Source organism: Anabrus simplex, chromosome 5, assembly GCF_040414725.1.
Source record: "Anabrus simplex isolate iqAnaSimp1 chromosome 5, ASM4041472v1, whole genome shotgun sequence".
Classification (NCBI taxonomy): Eukaryota; Metazoa; Arthropoda; class Insecta; order Orthoptera; family Tettigoniidae; genus Anabrus; species Anabrus simplex.
Window position 1 is genome coordinate 206,824,343 of NC_090269.1, and position 21,917 is coordinate 206,846,259.

Here is a 21,917-nt window from a genome sequence, read left to right on the forward strand (position 1 = left end):
CCTCTGCGGAGGTTCGGACCTGCCTTCGGGCAGAATACACCCTTACCTTTATTAAAGTATTCGATGTTTCTGTAAATTAAATTTTCCTTTTTTGTTCAGGGATTGAAAGCATCAAATTGGCTACACAAATATACAAAAATTGTTGGAAACACTTGTTATACAACAACAGGACTTAGTAACTGCACAAATCAGAAGCCCAAGGTTTGAAATTCAGCACTGAAATGAAATGAAATGGCGTATGGCTTTTAGTGCCGGGAGTGTCCTAAGACAAGTTCGGCTCGCCAGGTGCAGGTCTTTCTATTCGACACCCGTAGGTGACCTGCGCGTCGTGATGAGGATGAAATGATGATGAAGACAGCACATACACCCAGCCCCCCGTGCCACTGGAAGTAACCAATTAAGGTTAAAATCCCCGACCCGGCCGGGAATCGAACCCGGGACCCTCTGAACCGAAGGCCAGTACGCACAAATCCAGCACTGATAGCGATATTCCCCTCAAGATTACCATCTCCCCTTCATAAACGCTGAACACACAAGTGACAAGGCATTTCTCCTTATTCTAAATAAAAAATGTACACGTTTTATTGCTTCTCAACTTACAAAGCATGGGGGTAATCAGAAATATTTTACTCAGTCAACTAATGGGGTTGATGAAGACGCTGTCCCGAATCTGCAACATGAAAAACAAAAACAAAGTGCACAAAAGTCTTACTGAGAGTATTAGCAGAGACATGGATGTCTGATGACGGAGAACATTTCAGTCCTAACTAAAAGTGCAGTTATTTTCCCTGTATCTCTCTTTATGTCGCTGTAAATATTCTATCAAACCTCAATCTTGATGTTCGAGTTCTTGTGACTGGTTACGATGACATAAAAATATAACATCAACTCTTAATTGCGCCAATTAATGGGTGAGAGCGATATCATCTGGAATGTTCTCAGTTACTCAGTGAACTTCCTCGCTACACTATCAAGGGCAGTATATTCAATACACCAACGATCTTATTTAAGAACTGTAGAGCTAGTTAAGAGGAAATAATAACCGAAGACAATTTCTAGTATGAATCACTTCAACGTGTCCCCAAGCAGTGAATTGTGAAGTGGGTAAAGAGATAGACATTTAACGGGAAAAAATGGCGTGTGTCTTTTAGTGCCGGGAGTGTCCGAGGACAAGTTCGGCTCGCCAGATGCAGGTCTTTTGATGTGACCCCCGTAGGAGACCTGCGCGTCGTGAAGAGGATGAAGTGATGATGAAGACGACATGTACACCCAGCCTCCGTGCCAGGGAAATTAACCAATTAAGGTTAAAATTGCCGACCCTGCCGGGAATCGAACCCGGGACCCCTGTGACCAAAGACCAGCACGCTAACCATTTAGCCATGGAGCCGGACACTTAAAGGGGGAGACCTAACTTAACACTGGGAAAATAGGCCAATATTCATTCGATTGTTATATATGCTACAAATGTTGTTAACAAATGCTGCACATATCCCAGTATTGGCATGCTTCAGAGCAATCAGAAGCAACTTCATTAATGTAAAAATTCTTCTTTTTTTTTTGCTAGTCATTTTACGTCGCACCGACACAGATAGGTCTTACGGCGACGATGGGACAGGAAAGGGCTAGGAGTGGGAAGGAAGCGGCCGTAGCCTTAATTAAGGTACAGCCCCAGCATTTGCCTGGTGTGAAAAGGGAAACCGCGGAAAACCATTTTCAGGGCTGCCGACAGTGGGGTTCGAACCTACTATCTCCCGAATACTGGATACTGGCCGCACTTAAGCGACTGCAGCTATCGAAATTCTAATTATAACATTTTAAAATAAAATTTCCCGCCTTTTTAACAATATATCACGGTTTTCTTCATAACTCTCTAACTGATTCACGGATAATTATGATTTTTGCAGAGTTTCCTCCCATAATGTTGTACTACAATCTGTACCTCATTCAGATCAATAGGATTTAAATTAGATTTTATATAACATTTTTATTTAAAAAGCTATTAATTTTTCTGGTGCTCGGAATAAAAAACGCGACAAAAAATCCAAAACACAGTCTATGTTAATGATTGAGGTTCATTTTGTAGCTGGAGTTTTGATATACACTTTATAAAGGAAAAGTACGAAAATTCTTATAAACTTGGAATTTATAAAGGAAACAGTGATATACTGTTAAAAGGCAGGAAGTATTAAAATTAATAAAATTCTGACATTATTGAAGTTGCTTCTGGTTGCCAATACTGGGATATGTGCAACAATTTTCAACAACAATTGTAGCATATTTAACCATCGAATGAAAATTAACCTATTTTTTCCTTTGTTAAGCTGGGTCTCCCCCCTTATCGAAAATACAAAGGGAGTTGAAAACAAGCGTGCACTATTTTTTTCCCAAAAAGGTTCAGCAGGCAGGCAAAACGAGAAACGTATCTACCGAACAGTTTTAATTACTTTCCAAATTCTTTTTCTTCGTCGCCATCGTTGACTCCGCTTTGTCAACACCCTGATGGGGTAGAGTTCCAAACTGTGTTGAACATTCACTTCCTGACACCAAACCAATGTGAAGGGCTCTATTAACTATTGTGTGTTGGTTGGTATGGGGTGTATATATTAAGAGAAGTGGGCATTGAGACAAACACACACACATCCAGTTCCCGAGCCAGAAAAGTAAACCAGATGCGGCTAAAATCCTCGACCCGGCTGAGAATCGAACCCACAACCTTTAGAAAACTGCGTCGCTGACCATTAAGCCATACAGCCGGACTCCAAGTTAGTAGTTACATTTCAACATAAGAACCAAATGCTTGGAGGTACTTCTCCCATCTGCTATAGATTAAAAATAACGTTACTGTTTTACGTCCCGCTCCCTCCATATACGGTTTTCGTATGGTTCCGACGGATCCGGGTTCGATCTCCAACTGGATCGATGATTGTAAATGCGTACAGTTAATTCCTTCAGCTCTGGGACTAGGTCTATGTGTTCGTCTTTATATGCACTTCTTACAATAAGTTTAGATAAACTAGTGAAAATGAAACAAAATTAAATAAATGCAGAAACTATTCATATAATAAAATTACAGACCTTAAGACAGGGGCCCCGGGTTCGATTCCCGGCAGGGTCGGGAATTTTAACCTTAATTGGTTAATTTCTCTGGCACGGGGGCTGGGTGTATGTGTCGTCTTCATCATCATTTCATCCTCATCATGACGCGCAGGTCGCCTACGGGTGTCAAATCGAAAGACCTGCATCTGGCGAGCCGAACTTGTCCTCGGACACTCCCGGCACTAAAAGCCATACGCCATTTCATTTACAGACCTTAAGAGTTTGCAATTAATAGTCAATAGGCTCACGTTTGGCCGTTTTGCACTTGACATGGAGTCAGTTAGTTTGACACCGTTCCTTAGCAACGGCCTTCGACAGCTGGGTGACATGAACCTCAGTTAATCAGTTTTGTAGCCACAGTATTCCCTACGGTTGCGTTTAACTTGGGACTTCATGCAGTCTGGGGCAAAATTTTGATATCGTTGTCCTCAAACCATTTGTTAGTGATTTTTTATTTGTGTGCCAGTGCGCTGTCTTGCTGAAAATTAAAATTGTCTCCAAGGATGTTAGTGACGGATGGCAACATCACTGGTCCTAATAGCACTTTTCCTAGTTAAATGCTTGACATCGCTGCCTGAGATCTGAAACAGCTAACTGAGGAACTGAGATACCCCTAAACATGCCGAGTTCGCTACTGTTCAGTTCCGGTGGCTATTATAGCTGCTCGAAAAATTACACAATACTGGCCGGATAAGGCACGTCATCGATTTACTTTTAATGTTAGAAAGAGACCAACGACTTGTGATTTCACTTCTGCCTGGACCAAGTAAATTGGTACGCGTCGCATTTATAATTGTGTATAGCTATAACCTAAATAAACAAATAAATATAGCTGTAAGCTTGCATTCTTTATATTATGGGTTCGAGCCCCTCTGTTATAATTCTATGAACTATGCACACTACGCCCCATAAATAATAACCACCAGCACCGTACTCCTGCTTTACTGCTGTAACTGTGACGATTCATTGGCAATTCTATAGAGTTATAAAGTAAATTCTGATAGATCCTTATATAAAATCAACCACATACTTTACTCGAGTTCTTGTAGTTCAGACAGTTAGCCAGGGATTAATTCGATATGGCTTTTATAAGTTAGTTAATGCTTTTTTTTTCACTCGGAACGAACTCTGTTTCTTTTCAGCGCCACTTCCCAACGTTTAAATGGGGTTGGTGGAACGTCTCGTTGGGTGGGACATAATGGCGGGTTCGAACCCACAGGGCTTGTGTTCGGAGTAGAACGGCTGCGCATGCCCTCCGAAAAAAAAAGAACTCTCTCATCTTTTCACTTTCGTGAGGTTGAACGTTTAAGGCATTAGCTTCCCAGCTTGAAGGAACGAGACCTGGGGATTTGAGAACTGTCCCCATGTCCCATGTGCTTCCTGGTAGACTCAGCCAGGAGGGATTCCATCCATTGGTGGGTGATTTTTGTAGTTAACAGCCATCGACCGTCAACATGCCGTATTAACCACACTGGAAATCATGGAAATGTTATAACTAAAGTGTTTTTTGAGTAACCACTAAGGAGCGCGTACTTCGATTTAAGACGAGTGACCACTCAGATCTTCCGTTTTCATATGCATGAGGATTCCGGAAAGAAATGTAGTGGGCGCTCACGATTCCAACGGAAGAACGCGAAAAGACTCCCTTGTGTTACTGCTGCTTTGTCTCCCGCTCTTCTACACAGTTCATATTATAATAACCATTTTCTTTCTCTTCTTCACCACCTTCAGGATCACCATTTTCTCATCCTTCAAATCAAAATCCATGTCTTTGTCGCATTGTGCAAGATAAAAGAAGCCGAGTGAGTTGGCCGTGCGGCTAGGGGTGCGCGGCTGTGAGCTTGCATTCGGGAGAGAGTGGGTTCGAACCCCACAGTCGGCAGCCCTGAAGAGGGGTTTCCGTGGCTTCCCCTTTCCACACCATGAAATTTCTGGGTCTGTATCTTAGTTAAGGCCACGATTGCTTCCTTCCCACTCCCAGTCCGTTATCCAATCATCGTCACCATAAGAACTATCTGTGTCGGTGCGACGTAAAGCAACTAATTGGAATTGGAGAACTATCTGTGCGTTGGTAGTGTTCCATTGGATGATACCTAGCGTGAAGTGTCCACACGAGTGAATTCCTCCTTTGCATTGCACTTTGCCTGTACATTAATGATGTTAATGTTCTTCCTCTGCGAACCATGTGACCTTGCCGCGGTGGGGAGGCTTGCGTGTCCCAATGATGCAGATAGCCGAGCCGCAGGTGCAACCATATCGGATGGGTATCTGTTGAGAGACCAGACTAACGAATGGTTCATCGAAAGGGCGGTAGCACCCTTTCGGTAGTTGCAAGGGCGGCAGTCTGGATGATTGACTGATACGGCCTTGTAATAATACTCAACATGGCTTAGCTGTGTTGATACTGCTACACGGCTGAAAGCAACGGGAAACTACAGCAGTAACTAACTCCCGAGGACATGCAGCTCTCTCTGTATGAATGATGTACTGATGATGGCTTCCTCCTGGGTAAAATATTCCGGAGGTAAACTAGTCCCCCATTCAGATCTCCGGGTGGAGACTACACGAGAGGGGGCGATCATCAGGAAGATGGATACTGACATTCTGCGAGTCGGAGCGTGGAATGTTAGAAGTTTGAATCGTTGTGGTAGGTTAGAGGATCTGAAAAGGGAGATGGATAGGCTAAAGTTAGATGTAGTTGGTATAAGTGAAGTACGTTGGCAGGAAGAACAAGATTTTTGGTCAGGCGACTACCGAATTATCAACACAAAATCAAACACAGGAAATGCAGGAGTTGGTTTAATAATGAATAAGAAAATAGGGCAGCGGGTAAGCTACTACGACCAGCATAGTGAAAGAATTATTGTCGTCAAGATAGACACCAAACCAATGCCCACCACAATAGTGCAGGTCTATATGCCTACTAGTTCAGCGGATGATGAAGAAATCGAAAGAATATATGAGGAGATAGAAGATTTAATACAATATGTAAAAGGTGACGAGAATCTAATTGTGATGGGAGACTGGAATGCAGTGGTAGGCCAAGGAAGAGAAGGTAGTACAGTAGGAGAATTTGGATTGGGACGAAGGAACGAAAGAGGAAGTCGTCTGGTTGAATTCTGCACTGATCATAATTTAGTCCTTGCCAATACTTGGTTCAAACACCACAAACGACGGCTGTATACGTGGACGAGACCTGGAGACACTGGAAGGTATCAAATAGACTTCATTATGATTAGGCAGAGATTCAGAAACCAGGTGTTGGATTGCAAAACTTTCCCAGGAGCAGACGTGGACTCTGACCACAACTTGTTGGTCATGAAATGCCATCTGAAGTTGAAGAAATTGAAGAAAGGAAAAAATGCAAAAAGATGGGATCTAGAAAAGTTGAAAGAAAAGAATGTGAGGGATTGTTTCAAGGAACATGTTGCACAAGGACTAAATGAAAAGGCTGAAGGAAACACTATAGAGGAAGAGTGGAGAGTCATGAAAAATGAAGTCAGTAGGGCTGCTGAAGAAATGTTAGGAAGGAAGAAAATATCAACTAAGAATCAGTGGATAACTCAGGAGATACTAGACCTGATTGATGAACGACGAAAATACAAGAATGCTAGAAATGAAGAGGGCAGAAAAGAATACAGGCGATTAAAGAATGAAGTGGATAGAAAGTGCAAGGCAGCTAAGGAAGAATGGCTGAAGGTGAAATGCAAGGATGTCGAAGGCTGTATGGTCCTGGGAAAGGTAGATGCTGCATACAGGAAAATCAAGGAAACCTTTGGAGAAAGGAAATCTAGGTGTATGAATATTAAGAGCTCAGATGGAAAACCACTCGTAGGGAAAGAAGACAAAGCAGAAAGATGGCAGGAGCATATCCAACAGTTGTATCAAGGTAAAGATGTAGATAATTTGGTTCTGGAACATGAAGAGGCTGTTGATGCTGATGAAAAGGGAGACCCAATTTTGAGGTCAGAGTTTGACAGAGCTGTGAGTGACCTCAATAGGAACAAGGCACCTGGAATTGATGACATTCCCTCTGAATTACTGACTGCCCTAGGAGAAACCAGCATGGCAAGGTTATTTCATTTAGTCTGCAAGATGTATGAGACAGGAGAAGTCCCATCCGATTTTCAGCAGAATGTTGTTATACCTATTCCCAAGAAAGCTGGTGCTGACAGGTGTGAAAACTACCGCACCATTAGTTTAGTATCTCATGCCTGCAAAATTTTAACACGTATTATTTACAGAAGAATGGAAAAACAAGTTGAAGCTGAGTTGGGAGAAGATCAATTTGGCTTCAGAAGAAATGTAGGCACACGTGAAGCTATCCTGACTTTACGTCTGATCTTAGAGGATCGAATCAAGAAGGACAAGCCCACGTACATGGCATTTGTAGATCTAGAAAAGGCATTCGATAATGTTGATTGGACCAAGCTATTTATGATTCTGAAGATGATAGGGATCAGATACCGAGAACGAAGAATTATCTACAATCTGTATAAAAATCAGTCTGCAGTGATAAGAATCGAGGGCTTTGAAAAAGAAGCAGCAATCCAGAAAGGAGTGAGGCAAGGCTGCAGTTTGTCCCCTCTCCTTTTCAATGTTTACATAGAACAGGCAGTAAAGGAAATCAAAGAGAAATTTGGAAAGGGAATCACAGTCCAAGGAGAGGAAATCAAAACCTTGAGATTTGCCGATGATATTGTTATTTTATCTGAGACTGCAGAAGATCTCGAGAAGTTGCTGAATGGTATGGATGAAGTCTTGGGTAAGGAGTACAAGATGAAAATAAATAAGTCCAAAACAAAAGTAATGGAGTGCAGTCGAACGAAGGCAGGTGATGCAGGAAATATTAGATTAGGAAATGAAGTCTTAAAGGAAGTAGATGAATATTGTTACTTGGGTAGTAAAATAACTAACGATGGCAGAAGTAAGGAGGACATAAAATGCAGACTAGCACAAGCAAGGAAGAGCTTTCTTAAGAAAAGAAATTTGCTCACTTCAAACATTGATATCGGAATTAGAAAGATGTTTTTGAAGACTTTCGTGTGGAGCGTGGCATTGTATGGAAGTGAAACATGGACGATAACTGGCTCAGAAAGAAAGAGAATAGAAGCTTTTGAAATGTGGTGTTACAGAAGAATGCTGAAGGTGAGATGGATAGATCGAATCACGAATGAAGAGATACTGAATCGAATTGGTGAGAGGAGATTGATTTGGTTAAATTTGACGAGAAGAAGAGATAGAATGATAGGACACATCTTAAGACACCCAGGACTTGTTCAGTTGGTTTTTGAAGGAAGTGTAGGGGGTAAGAACGGTAGGGGTAGACCAAGATATGAATATGACAAGCAGATTAGAGCAGATGTAGGATGCAATAGTTACGTAGAAATGAAAAGGTTAGCACAGGATAGGGTGGCATGGAGAGCTGCATCAAACCAGTCTATGGACTGATGACTCAAACAACAACAACAACAACAATGTTCTTCCTGTTAATATATTATTCATCACTGTGTAAAGCTGATTTCAGTAATGTGTGGAATCTATAGCCCCAATAACTGAAAGTGTATTTCCTTGCTATTTATCTTTTTCTTGTTGTAACTCCTCATATGACGATGGGAATGTAATCCATACACGGTGTGTGATTGTTTCAAAATTTAGTTCATGCCAGTTGAAACTGTTCTCGATACTGTTGACTAATGGATACCAATATCCTCTCCGGGACGACCTATACACCTCAAAAGAATACGGCGGGGTTAGAACCCATCATCTCCCGAATGTTAGCTCTCAGCTATGTGAATCAAGCAGCGTAACAAACTTGCTCGGTATTTATTATGTTAAACTAGATTTATTCTGATGTAGGCTATCGCTTAATGTAGGCTACTGAACGCGTGCTATGTGGCATGCAATCTTGTACAGTAGTTTAACGTGACTGTTGATATATGACCGTAGCCAGGCTACCTCTAATTTAACCTGAAATCCAAACCATAGGGACGTGGCTTTACATTTTTAAATTCCACCTTCATGGGCTCGGATTCGAAACGTGGCCATTTGGTGAGAAATCGTCACTTGGCTATCGTATGTCTTCATCAGATCGAAAACAGTAATTACCATCACGAATATATCTCACTTTGTAAGAGTATTTCTTGTGAAAGCATGGCGTTTCCCAACCCTTCAAATGGCTTCCAACTTCATAGAGCTATAAGAAACGAGCTGCTACCTATGGCTGTTAGCCTTTTAGTTGATCTCACTTAATCTCATTACGTATCAGTGGTGGACATACACAAGGGCAGGATCGTGTACGGGACATCTGACTGAGTGACAGCACCGTAAGAGGCTTATCCTGAGTACTACGTCCTTGTTCTTAGCTCTTCAACCATCGACAGCTTTCACATCAAACAGACTACTGTTCGTACGTCACACCAGTGAAACATATCACTGTCTGTACTGAATTTAGCTAATTCATATGGTGCTGCTGGAACAGTCCTACAACAGAACATACTAGCCGAGCGAGTTGGCCGTGAGGTTACAGTCTCGTAACTGTGAATTTGCATTTGGGAGATGGTGGGTCAGAATCCCACCGTTAGCAGCCATGAAAATGGTTTTCCCCGGTTCCTCATTTGCACAGTAGATAAATGCTGGGACTGTACCTCGTTTAAAAATCCTAGCCCTCTTCCATACTTGTGTCGTTGAAAATCATCGACGTGTTAGTGCAAAGTTAAACCACTAGCATAAAAAGTGTAAAATAAGAACTAAGAGTTAGGCGTCAAATACAGGAGACTCGACTATTTAGCGAATAACTGCAAAATTAAATAAGGAATGGTCATAAAAGTGAATACATAACAAAACTTTGCTTATGCCATGGTCTGGCATTCGCGATTTTTTCATCACGGAAATGTACTAGTTTATTTTTCCATTTAAATTCTTTGGACCACAGTCTGCTAATATGTCGGCTTCATCAGAAGCCTGTTGATTGTGCGCTCTGTAGTCAAATGTATTATTGAAGGCAACTGATGCTTAGGCCAAAAAATGTTCAACGATGTTTCAGTGCGCTGTACTGGCGAATTTAAATAAACACAAATGCACGGTCTAGTGAGCCAAGAATATCGGCCGAGAGGATTCGACGCTCTGATCACGCGACACATCGTAATCTGCTGGCCTAGTGTCTGAGCAGCGGTCGCTTGGTAAGCCATGGCCCATCAGTGCTGCCGTGCCTGAGGGTTGGGTTGGTTTGATTTCGTTTGGATAAACAGTTTCTGCCCATAATAATATTTGACTGTTAAAAACATTTAAACTCGTTAAGTCTTCAGGCTTTTTCAATCGTGATATTACCAGCTTTTCGCCCCAGTGTAGCAGTGGGCTCATCAGTTGGAACGCTACACCATTAAAAAAAAAAAAATCACTGTTTTGTCACTAAGTTTCGTTACGCTTAATTCGTTGAATTTTGCATTTAAATAAGTTTTACATAATTAAGTCCGACCCCATGGCTAAAGGGTCCCGGGTTTGATTCCCGGTCGGGTCGGAGATTTTAACCTTAAATAGTTAATTCCCTTGGCCCGGGGACTGGCTGTTCGTTCTGTCCCCAACATCCCTGCAACTCACACACCACACATAACACTATCCTCCACCACAATAACACGCAGTTATCTTACACATGGCAGATGCCACTCACCCTCATCGGCGGGTCTGCCTTGCAAAGGGCTGCACCCGGCTAGAAATAGGTAAACAAAATTATTATTATTATTATTATTATTATTATTATTATTATTATTATTATTATTATTATTACAACCATGTAGGAAGAAACATATTTTGGGTGCGTAAAATCTTACATTTTGCTGCTTGAAATTACATTTTAGGTGGCAGGAACTGTACTTTTACTGCGTATTTGATAATTTTAGAACCAACCTATTCCTTTTGGTATATAAAAGTATACTTAGGGCCTAGAAATGTGAGGTATATTATTAATACAGCAAGAATACAACTATCTGACAGGAGACCTATGCTAGGAGTCGAGTATGCCGCGTAGTTTTGTGCGGTGATAAGGCCTGTTCTATTTCGAAGTAAGATTACGTGTGCCAGTAACAGTTTCATTAAATCCTTTCATAAACCATTGTCTACCTATATTTGCAATTATTTTTTACAGACTATAGAATGCCGATTGTGTTAACGTTTAAAAATGTAATAATTGGCGTTTTTATTACTTTATTCTAATTACATCAATCGGTCCCGTGATCTAGACGTAGCGTGCCTGCCTCTCATCCGGAGGCCTCGAGTTCCAATCCCGGCCTGGTCACGGATTTGTACCTGGACCGGAGGGTTGATTCAAGGTCCACTCAGCCTACGTGATTGCAATTGATGAGATCTCTGATGGTGACTGTCGTGTACAACAACCAATCGTAACGGCCGACAGGATCCGTTGTAACGACCATGCATCCATGTGTAGACCTTTAGGATGCGCACCAGTCGCTTTGTAGGCCAAGGCCCATCAGGACTGTAGCATGATATGGTTTCTTTGTTATTCTAATTACATCGATTGTAAAACGTAGATTTTGTTTTGTAGATTCGTTCCATTAAGATTACGAACCTCAGAGATACTTCTGAATTAGGCCCTGGTTATCTGTATGGGCCACCCATCACAAAAGAGATAGGTGATTTGAGAGGTGCTGATACCAGTTCAATCCTCTGTCGGTCTGTATGTGTATTTGTCTGTTGGTGGAATTAGATTTAATTTTAAGATACTTTAATGATAGTAGTGTTTGCAGCATAGGGGCTGCCTGGCCGAGGCGGTAAAGGCGTGCTCGGCTCGCCCGGAAGGACGTGGGTTCGAATCCCCGTCAGGAAGTCGAAAAATTTAAGAAATGAGATTTCCACTTCCGGAGGTGCATATGGCCCTGAGGTTCACTCAGCCTACACCAAAAATGAGTACCAGGGTAATTCCTGGGGGCAAAGGCGGCCGGGCGTAGAGCTAACCACTCTACCCCATCAAGTGCCGAGGTTACGGATAGTGGAAGCCTTTACCTTCCACCCCTCCAAGGGCCTTCATGGCCTGTAGGGAGATGACTTTACTTTTAGTGTTTGCAGCATGTAACGTTGTATTAAGAGTGTTTAGTGTTAGTGAAGTGTGACAGGTGGGGCGATCTGTTCCGCATGTGATATAGCTGACATAGTAAAAGTGTAATGCGGCAGGTGTTAGACATGGAAGTTTGCTCATCCATATACTGCCCACGTCAATTGTTGCTTTGAATTTGTAATAGGCAGTTATAGCATATTTTGCGCTACTTATCTATGGATAAGTTTCAGCAGATGTAGGGATTGTTAATGCATCTGTTTAGTCGGCTAGCTGGCTTAGATGTAACTCATGCTATCATTTATGCCGAAGAAGAAGGAGAAGAAGAAAAAGGAGAAGAAGAAGAAGAAGAAGCAGAAATATATATTATGAAGGGGGGTGCAATTTAGTGTTGCGGTAGGTTGGAAATTGATTTAATTTAGGGGCTTATATAATATATAGAAACCGGCTTTATCTTTGGGGGTGGGCCTGTGGGTTTGTGTTTTAGAGGTTTTGCTGTGTTGGACTGGTGTTGGTACTTTTAAGGTGAGGTGTCTGTTGTGTGGAGTTAGTCGGGATTTATGAAAATGTTTTTGATTAGGAAAATGTACTTTGGGCGGTGGTCTGGTCCGTACCGTCCTAGTTGACTGGTATGTTGTTGAGTGTTGTAGAAATTTGCTGTGAGTGTGGTGGCGTAATTTAGGATCTTTGAGTGATGGCATGTAGTGAAACAATGGGACTGGAGTATTCTTTAACAGCTAGATGTAACCCAATTTTGTATTTTTTGGAGTTTTAAATGCTGGTAATAGATATGAAGCCAATAACAGGTATAGCGTAGGTAAGTACAAGACGTATGAGTGATGTGTAGATTAGTTTTACATAAAGTGAGTCACAATCAAACTCATACACGATCGTAATTTCTTTCTTTCTTTCTTTATGAATACAATGTATGGTGATTATATTTGTCATATTTTTATGTGAAATGTAACGTATATATGCTGTATTACTATGTTACTACTTGTTAGTTATCTTGTCCATAAATTAATACAAGTATTTATAATTCTTTGGTATTATGCTACTGTTCGATGTCACAAGGAAACTCATGCAAACGTCGATGGACTGGTACAGATACCGTACGTACGTTTCACTGTCAAGTGCAATACGAATCGCAGGAGACAAATTTAGTTTATCATCAAGCGTTGGGAAGTAAAGATAAGCTATACTGTAATAATGAGCCCTCAGACAGGACAGTCTTCGAAAGAGCGGGGAGAGTTGAAGACTTTCATTATAAAACACGATTATCATTAAGCGAAATTGGCAAAATTGTGAACAAAAGTCATTCAACTGTGCAGTGTGTTGTAGATAGATATAAAAGTACCAACCGGATTGAAAATAAAGACAAAGTAAGTCAGAAAAGGATCTCTAATTCCGCAGATGAACGTTAAGAATAATCCGATGATTAGTGCTTCAGAACTTGCTGTGATGGTTGAAAGACATACAGAGAAGAACGCTCATCCAGAAAGAGTCAGGTGCATTATCAGGAAAAATAATAGGTATGGAAGAATACTGCCTGCTGTTATTTCTTGATGGATACAGTACTTTTTCATCCATCTCTTGGCACAGGCCAGAGTAAAGTGTAGCTTCCACCGAAGTCCCAGTCAACGTCCATGGCTGTGACAATATGGAAGTTGCTGGGGTATGGGTAGTGCTGAGTAATGACATTCAGAGCACGACTAGTGCTTCTGAGTGTTATGAAAGGTGCTGCTCACAGGGTCAGTCATGCTGCAATAGTACTTTCTGACCCAGTGAGGAAAGCAATGGCAAACTACCTCACTCATCATCTTGCCTAGTACGCCTCATTTTGGTGCTACCATTGGTGTTTGGGGTTTCCTTATAACCCCACAACGTTTGGTGGTACTATTTGAGGATCCAACCAGCCTCTGGGCTGTTGACCAGACACACATGGAAGAACAAGTAGGAAAATACGATTGATCAACAAACTGAACAGGAAGAAGAGGTTACGGTTTGTTCGAAAGCACATAGGAAAAGATTTTGACTTCTGGAATACAGTAATATTTGCAGATGAAAGCAAGTTCAACCTCTATGGATCAGGTGGGAAAGTGACTGTCTGGAGAAAAGCGAATGAAGAGCTCAAACCTACCAATAGCCTATGTGTCCCAGCGTTAAGTACGGTGGAGGTGTTAATGTCTGTGGGAGTATGGTAGCTAGTGGGGTAGAGAAGTTGACTCTCATCGACGGGTTAATGGATAAAAATGTGTATTTGAACATACTGAAAAACAATTTACCTGCTAGCACTCAAAAACTTGGATTACTCCAGTGGTTAGGACATTACGTTGTGATCGATTTATTTATTTATTTATTTATTTATTTATTTATTTATTTATCTATTTATTTATTTATTTATTTATTTATTTATTTATTTATTTATTTATTTATTTATTGGTACTGCGAAAAATTGGTACGATCTATGCCTGCTCGTTTGAGAGATGTTAGACGAGCCAAGGGATATACACCAAAATGCTGATTTTGTAGATGTTTGTATATTATTCCGAGCTTCAAGGGCCTACCACAGGGTGTATGAGTTTCATTGTGATATCTTTTTGTGTATGTTAGAGAAAAGCTTTTGATTTCCTTTGTAGATGAAATATATTTATGTTAATTTTCAATACTGTCGTAGAAAATTATGTATTGTATTGGTTTCAACAGAGTTAAAGCCAGCTTGAAATAAAAAATATATATCTGTTAGTAAATGTTAAAAGAAATATTTTGCTGATGTATTTCATTGTGACTCACTGTGACTGTATTTTGTTGTGATATTGTGCTAAGTTTATTCTCCTCGGGTAGCTCAGTTGGTAGAGTGATGGACTGTAGTTGGCTTTCTGTATAATTGGGTAACGCATGTGTATACGTTACATAGTAAAATTTTCTTGTCTGTGAGATCCCACGCTGCAGTGTACCTTCCAAAATGTAAATGTGAATGTGCAAGTTGTTTTTTTTTTTTTTGCTAGTTGCTTTACGTCGCACCGACACAGATAGGTCTTATGGCGACGATGGGACAGGGAAGGGCTAGGAGTGGGAAGGAAGCGGCTGTGGCCTTAATTAAAGTACATCCCCAGCATTTGCCTGGTGTGAAAATGGGAAACCACGGAAAACCATTTTCAGGGCTGCCGACAGTGTGGTTCGAACCTACTATCTCCCGAATACTGGATACTGGCCGCACTTAAGCGACTGCAGCTATCGAGCTCGGTGAAAAGTTCATTACTTTCTACCCAACTCATTAGCGCCTCTCCGTTTTCGTCGTTGTTTCTATAATTCCATTCCTGATGATGACTGTTGAAGTCTCCTACATAGACGGATGGGCGTGGATGCAAATCTAGAACTTGATTAGGCCACTTGGCATTGGGTGTTTTATAGATATTTGAGACTACGGTGTCACCTATCTGAGTAACAACGGTGTGAATATGCTCGCTTATACCAGAAGAGACAAGGTAAGCATTATCTATGGTGGAGCGTACATAGGTGGCATTACCATAGGCCTATGCTTAATGATAGGCAGCTCCCAGAAGATCATATCATATCCTGGAATCCTTCCTCTAGTCCTCAACTGCTGATAATCTGCAGCATGAGTTTCTTGGAGAACTACTGAGTCAACTTCATAAGAAAGTAGCAGTTTAGACAGCGCTTCACTCTTGGATCATCTGGTAGCTGTTTTATCTTTATTTCTACTCCTCTTTCCTTCAACTTGACCTTCAATAATACCATTCAGGAATCCATTCCTTCGTATAACATACTCCATCAAATTGACTTTTATTCGTAAAATCACCTTCTCACGGCATCCCCATTACTCGCTCGATTTATCCAAATGGAGAAAGAAAGTATTATTAAATGTTATTTCGGAAACTGTAAAACTGAAATACTTGCCAGGTTAGGCGATATCGAAAGACACTGCAAAACAAATGAACAACCTATCTTACACTTCAAGCCGGTAAACCTAGAATAGAAAGTAGTCGAGGGAACTCTTAATTACGCAAGTGTTCGTATGTTTTGCTAGTTACTTTACGTCGCAGATAGGTCTTATGGCGACGATGGGACAGGAAAGCCAAGGAATGAGAAGGAAGCGGCCGTGGCCTTAATTAAGGTACAGCCCCAGCATTTGCCTGTGTGAAAATGGGAAACCACGGAAAACCATCTTCAGGGTTGCCGACAGTGGGGTTCGAACCCACTATCTCCCGGATGCGAGCTTACAGCTGCGTGCTCCTAACCGCACGGCCAACTCGCCTGGTAGTGTTCGTTTCAAACAACAGACTATAATTATGATCGACTCAAATCCTAATTTTCAGTTAGCAAAGAATAAATCGATTTTAAACTCCATTGGACGAAGTGCACTCCAATTGCATGTTATGTGTTAGTGGCACATTTTGAAAGAAAAAAGTGATAATCGACGACTTACGAGATGAAATGTATAGCTCGTTGCTTGACGAGAGTAATGACATTCCTGTAACAAAATTACTAGGAATCGTGGTTAGGTAATATTCTAAAGATACAGGACCGTAGTAACGACATATCAAGAAGAAGTAGAATTAAACGAATTGCCAATGCTTTAAAGATTTGCCTCATTAAGAGGACTGAATTTAAACAATCTCCTTAAAACAGGCACTGACAAGCCTGTGTTATGATTCATTAACAAATGGATTTATGCGAAATTGAAAAATTAAATTTGGCATATACAACGAATTTGCCATTCGTTGCAGTTGAAAGTATCTGTCATACAGTATGCCACGAACGGCTTCTTACGAAATAATTAGGATTCTTTTTTCGCTAAGTCATATAACTGATTTGTAGATTTTTCTGTATAGCGAATTGCTTACAGATGATTATATGGTACGATAAATAATGGTGATATAAAGTTTTAAAAATAGGTGTAATACAAATGAGTCAGAATATATGGTGTCCATTACATGAGCAGTAAAGAGGATATTATTGCGGTGGGTAGAATTTTTTAAAAATACCTCAAAATTTCAAGTTTAAAAGAACACTGCTACACTGTGAAATCTTGTTTTCGATGTATAAGGACGAATGTAATTAATCGTACCTAATTTTTCTGGAGCCGTTCTTACACGTCAGAATGTAAACATTACACGTGAATAGACAAGACCCGGAAACGACCTAATTCTTCTAATGAAATACCTCTGCTTTAAAATCACCGTTCCTGGATTCTGTTTAGAGTTTGCAAATTAATCAGAAACTCACTGAACTTAAAATAATCTCCGACCCAGCTGGGAATCGAACTGTAGCCCTCTGGAGCGAAGGTCAGAAAAACCGGACCAACAAAAGGACGGCATTGGTGACCAAGAAATCCTTAGTTCATACCTGAGGCAACTAATAATATGTTGAGAATTGCACGAATGAAGTAAACATAAAGTGATCAATCTATTAGCTGTCAGAAGTCATCTTGACTCATTTGGGTTGGCTTTATGACCGGATGTCCTTCCTGTCACCACGTGATATTTTTCGGTGAAAATTCTAACCAAGGATCCATCGGAATTCGAGCCTTCGACGCCTGGGTGAAAAGCCAGCAGCTAAGCGACTGTGCCAACCATGCTCCCAATAGGTTGAAGTAAATATGTGGTCAAATGAACAGCAGTTGTTGGCCGTTGTGTTGAATCATACAAGATTATGAAAGTGAGCAATGTAATCTCTTAATTACAAGCAACTTTATCTTCTGCAAATTAAGCAGTTTATAGATCTATATTTAGCTGTGTTGGTATTGAGATCCGTAACTGAGAGATCTCCCCATTAAGTGCCCACAAAATGTAATTACATTTCTCTTTTTGCTGTCTCAACACACGTTCCCTTCCCACTTGCGGCATTCCCTTCAGCAGGTCAGCTGCGTATAATCGATATTTTATCGCGGCTGGAACGAGGTTATCGAAGTCCATTCCGAACATAGTTGGTAGCACAAATTGTTTACTATCATTCAAATCTTCGTACAGGAAATACATCTTACATTACTAAGTGTGAATCATCAGGAGTAAAATGGTGTGTGTGTGTGTGTGTGTGTGTGTGTGAATTAGATAGTTACTTTCCATGAATCTAAGTGTATGCGCGTATGTGTATGTATGTAATGTTATTGGATGTACGTTCCAGTTACTACTGTTACGGTTTACGGAGACGCCGAGGTGCCGCAATTTTTTTCTCATTGTGGTTCTCTTACATGCAAATCTACCGGCACGAGACTGGCGTAACTGAACACCATCAAAATAATCCTGATTGAGATATGATCACAGAGCGAGTTGTCCGCCTCCGTAGCATTATTATCTGTCATCATCGGGACACCCGGGTTCGATTCCTTGTACTGCCAGAGATTTAGGAATGGCGGGAGGGCCGATATTTGGTTTAAATGGTAGATGCATCTCACCTCCGTCTGGGGTGTACCTAAAAGAGCTGCATCACCTCGGGATGCGGACAGGAATTTACGTTTACCGAGCGAGTTGGCTTCGTGGTTCAGGTAGTAAATGTCGACTTGCATTCGAGAGAAAATGGGTTCGAATCCCAGTATCCGCAGCTCTAAAGTTAGTTTTCCATGTTTTCCTACGAGTATTTTCACATCAAGCGACTCCTGAGATCGTACTTTGTGACCAGGACTGCTCCCTTCCCAATCCTACATCTTTCCTATCATTACGTCACCGAACATTTTCGATGTGTCAGTGCGACGTTAAACCCCTAGCAACAAAAAGAGAAATGAGCTAGGGTCCAACCCACCAACTTGGGTTCAGAAGGCCAGGGCTCTACTGTCTGAGCCTGTTAGCCCAACATTGTGGAAATGAAAACCTACAACCAGTTTTCCAACCAATGACCGGGTCAGGGATGGAGTGAATGAAGCCCCCTTCTAGCGGCGAGGATAGGAATTGTGCCGGCTGCCGAAGCCTGCCGTACTCCTCTGGGGCAATGATTAATGACTGACAGATGAAATGAAATGATAGTGGAGTGTGTTGTTAGTATGAAAGGTGACAGGAAAACCGGAGTACCCGGAGAAAAACCTGTCCCGCCTTCGCTTTGTCCAGCACAAATCTCACAAGGAGTGACCGGGATTTGAACCACGGAACCCAGCGCTGAGAGGCCGACGAGCTGCCGTCTGAGCCACGGAGGATAGCCTAGCATCGTATTAGTTTAAAATAATTATTCGATGGGGAAAATCATTTCATATGAGTCATTTAACAAGTAGGCCTACAACTGAGCTTTTAACATATGGCGACAGAATTCCGGCTCCATTCAGCATAATACCGGTACAGGTACTGGCCAGCAGACTCCATGCTATTCCAATAAGCAGTAACAACCGGAAACCCCAACACAAATCCTTCAACAGACTTGCCCAGTTGAATAAGTTACGTATGTAAAAGCACTCGAAGAGCAGAATGATACAGGCAGCAGCAAGGGCCCGTAGGAATATGCATCCTCGCTTCCATTGTCATAACGTCTCATAATACTCGTCGTTTAGTAGAAGTGCCACAGACGGATAATGGGAATTAACATTTACTATTAAAATTTAAATGCCATATGGCTTTTAGTGCCGAGAGTGACCGAGATCATGTTCAGCTCGTCAGGTGCAGGTCTTTTGATTTTACGCCCGTAGGCGACCTGCGCGTCGTGATGAGGATCGAATGATGATGGAGACAACACATACACCCAGTCCCCGTGCCAGCGAAATTAACCAATGATGCCGGGAATCGAACCCGGGGCTCCTGTGACCAAAGGCCAGCACGCTAACCATTTAACCATGGAGCCGGACACATTTACTACTAGTAGGCCTACATAAGCCTGTCTTCGACAGTTGAAATTACTATCTATAAAGTAATTCTATTAATGTACTGTATCTTATGAATAAAAGTTACACTTTCCAGGTTTTATATGCAATTCGAGTGGAATCGAAGCAGGTATTGTAGTATTTCCTTACAAACCATATTGAGGACAGTTGTAGCTCGGTGTCTATGGATCTGCGTACTCTTGAGAAAGCTACATACAACTGTCCAAAACACTGGAATAGTGGAGATTTGTCCCAGCTTTAATATTTATCCTGGTGACTTATTCATTGTGACAGAAATGGCTAAATTTAGAGGAAATTCCTCCATTTAAGAACGAATGGTATACCCGGATTCACTGGTTCTAATTCTATAACCTAACCCCATGGCACTACAGCCCTGAAGAGTATTGGCCTACCAAGCGACCACTGCTCAGCCCGAATGCCTGCAGATTACGAGGTGTCGTGTGGTCAGCACGACGAATCCTCTCGGCCGTTATTCTTGGCTTTCTAGACCGGGGCCGCTATCTCACCGTCAGATAGCTCCTCAATTCTAATCACTAATCACTAGGCTGAGTGGACCTCGAAACAGCCCTCAGATCCATTTTAAAATCCTTGGCCTGGCCGGGAATCTAACCCGGGGCCTCTGGGTAAAAGGCAGGCACTCTACCCCTTCACCACGGAGCCGGCGGTGCTAAATCTATTCTTGGTATAAAACACTTTCTTCCTGAAGCTGAGTCCGTCTGAATTTCTGCATGAGCGGTATATGTGTTTAGCTTCCGTAGATTATATTTCGTTCCATTGCACAAACCAGCTTTATTTACTTCATTAACATCGTAGCACACTGTGAGTTCAATGCTAATGTACGTTATTTGGTCATCTATCAAACTATTCAGAACATATTGGTTGATGATGTTAACTTGTTTGTTTTTGGGCAAACATTTACTACTTTGGAAAACACTGTACTCTAACTTGGATGAAAAGAAGAACATATTGAATAATGTAAAATAGTTTTTGAAATACTGTTTTTGTTGTATCTTGGCAGGTTCGATCCTGACTCAGTCCGGTGGTATTTGAAGGTGCTCAAATACGTCAGCCTCGTGTCGATAGATTTACTGGCACGTAAAAGAACTCCTGTGGGACAAAATTCCGGCAACTCGACGTCTCCGAAAACCATAAAAGAGTAGTTAGTGGGACGTAAAAAAAGTTACATTATTATTGTTTTGTTGTATCTAAATAGTGCCATTTGGCCTAGTTCGCCATTTTCGAGGTTTGGAAGCAGTTCAGTGAAGTTAGTCATAAAGCAGAATATTTAAAACTTGACAAGATAACACCTGTTCTGTGACAGTGAGGAATTACTGACAGACACTGTCTAAAGTCTGCAATACGCAAGATTTGTTGTTCATTATAAGTAGCTGATCTACTGCTGAAAGAGCGTAAATGGGAACCATGGTTCCCTCGTCCTATATGATTAACTTAAACTGTCTCATTTACACCGCATCTTCTGCAATTCGTATGTAAGACGTAGGGGTCTGCGAATTGTTCTCTCTTTACTGTGACTTAACTTTCCTCAAAACGTTGATTGCCACCATCTCAAAACCAACCGAATAAGCCCTATGAGACTCAAGATGTGTCCAGACTCCTTTTCTGGTTAAATTTCGTCAAAAAATTCCTCTCTCACCAACTTGATTCTCATTTGTGTTCTAATCTACACATCTCATCATCACCATTTCTCTATAACACGCCGGTTAAGTTATTCGTGTTTCACTTTCGTACTGTGCCTCGCTACGCACAAGATTCTTCAGGGACATCTTTCAAATAGAGTAGGCTACATATATATAACTTCGAAGTGAACTCATATATGCAATCATAAACCTCAGGATTTTTAAATGGTGTAGCTAACGCATGTTCTGGTAGTTACATTTTCAGATTGTTGGGATTAGTTGTTTTCAGGAA